Source organism: Arvicola amphibius, chromosome 5, assembly GCF_903992535.2.
Source record: "Arvicola amphibius chromosome 5, mArvAmp1.2, whole genome shotgun sequence".
NCBI lineage: Eukaryota > Metazoa > Chordata > Mammalia > Rodentia > Cricetidae > Arvicola > Arvicola amphibius.
In genome coordinates this window covers 122,831,746-122,832,005 of record NC_052051.1, presented here as the reverse complement: position 1 = coordinate 122,832,005, position 260 = coordinate 122,831,746, and positions in this window count along the sequence as shown.

Here is a 260-nt window from a genome sequence, read left to right as displayed (position 1 = left end):
CCTTTCCAACCCCAAACTGCATAAGCCATTCCTTAGGAAAGTGGCTGGCGCCCCTGGAAAACCCCCTGTGAGAAGAGAAATACCTCTTGAGAACCCTGTGGGAGGTCGTTCTTCTCTTTACTCTTTTCTTTCAGTCTTAAAGTCAGAATCAATCATTGAACAAGAATTCTTTTTAAAAAAATAATTAAAAAAGTTTTCTTGAGTCTCTGCGTTGGTCCATATTTAGGGGCGTGAAAGAGAACACAGTCATTGGGAACTCT